The sequence below is a fragment of the Egretta garzetta genome, unplaced genomic scaffold (assembly GCF_000687185.1).
Source record: "Egretta garzetta isolate BGI_Z169 unplaced genomic scaffold, ASM68718v1 scaffold635, whole genome shotgun sequence".
Taxonomy (NCBI): domain Eukaryota; kingdom Metazoa; phylum Chordata; class Aves; order Pelecaniformes; family Ardeidae; genus Egretta; species Egretta garzetta.
Window position 1 is genome coordinate 802,778 of NW_009259710.1, and position 1,775 is coordinate 804,552.

Consider the following 1,775-nt stretch of genomic DNA (forward strand, 5'->3'; position numbering starts at 1 on the left):
TCCTCCCCCAGGGTGAGGAGAGCGTTAGCAGGAGAGGCAGCAGCGTTTCATGGCCCGGCCATTCGCCGTCACCATTCCCGTCTCCTCCAGGGAATCGCCCGGCCGAGCCCTCGGCGCCCGGGCGTGAGGATCGACCCTTCTGCGCTCACATGGCTGCGGGGGCCCCCCGGGCCCCGGGCCTGCTTTAGTAAAAGGCAGATTTTTTTTTCTCCTTTTATCGTATGTCTGCTTGTAAGAGTTTTTAGCATTCGGCTTACACTCTCGGTGACGGTTAAAATACAGTTCCCAGGCTTTTTGGGCAAGTGCAGGGACGAGATGCTTGGTGCACTGGCTGTGGGCTCGGGTTCCAGCTAAGTGTGGAGGCTGGCTGAGACCTTCAAGAATCTTGGTCTGGTTTTTTACCTTCCTTGGGAAGCGGTGCTTGGTCAGCTGAGAACTGCAGCTCCCTCTCTTGCTTTCCTTAATAGCTGGAAAAACAGAATCAGAAGCCCTGGGATGCTCTAGGGGCCCGATGGCCTCTCCCACCACCCCACCCCCACCCCTTGGCAAGCCCTTGGGGGGGGGTGCGGTGCGGGGGTCTGGCGGGGTGCTCCCCCTCAGGCTGGGGAGCCACGGGCAGGCAGCGGGGGGACGGGGCAGGGGCAGCATCCGCCCAAAGCCGTGGTCACTGGGTCTAGGAGGCGCCCGCAGGAGCCGGGCAGAGTGCCGCTGGCTTGGCGTGCCAGGGGAAGGACCCAAAGACCTGAAAATTTGCCCCGTAGCGCAGCAGCATTTTGGGGCAGCAAAGCATGTGGGGATGCTGATCCAGACACACAGCTCTGCGACGTGGCAACTGCAGCCCCAGCCTCAGCCCGAACGTAATTCCTCTCTGCTTCCGCAGTGCTTCCGCGGCGGAGCCTTTCGGAGCACGGTGACACCTTGCCAGCCTCTCCGGCCCGTGCTGGCTCACCCCGGGAGACGTTTCGAGCAGCGCTGCGGCTGCACGCACACGTGGCTGGAGCCCGTTGGCGCAGCCTGCCTGCTCCCACAACATCTGGAGCAGCTGGGGCACGGCAGCCAGCCCGGCTGCCCCCAGCGCCGGCGCTAACGAAGCGCTAACGAGGGCCGCAGCGCAGCCATGGCGCAGGGGCACCGCTGGGTTGTGGTTCAGCCTGGTACCTCGGGCAGCAGAGCCCCTGGAAGGGGTCCGAGTCAGTCAGAGTTAATGTGCAGGGCTCAGAGGAAGGCGCTTCATCTGCTGTAATTTATTGCCTTTTTTAAAACTTTTTTTTAAAAAAAAACCAAACCCAATGGGGCCTCCAACCGTGGCCACTTTGATCCAGGGTGCTTATTGACGGAGGTGCAGCACGACATGCCCGCTCCCTCCCTGCCACCGTGCAGGGGGCATTTGCTCCCGTTTGGAAAAGCCGTACCCGTTCCTGACGTGTGACCGCTTGGTGCCCGCTCAGTGACAAGTGATTGAATGGCAGCAAACCGAGCTCGACGGAACTCGTGCTCCTGATACGAGATGACTGCACCACCACCATCCGTGTCATTCCTCCGATAGCGACTGCAGGCTCGCTGCGCTGACGGAGGGGGAGGAAATCGGGGGGACAGTTGGAACGGGAGCCAACTGGGCAAATCCGTTGGGCCAGTCAATATTTTGGCAGACTCAGCCCGTCAGACGCGGCCAGCATGGATCTGCCAGGCGAGAGGTAAGGTGATGCCGGGGCCTTCGGGAGCACCGAAGGGGAGGCACGAGGCATTTTGTGGACGCAGGGTGGCGGAGGCTCGGC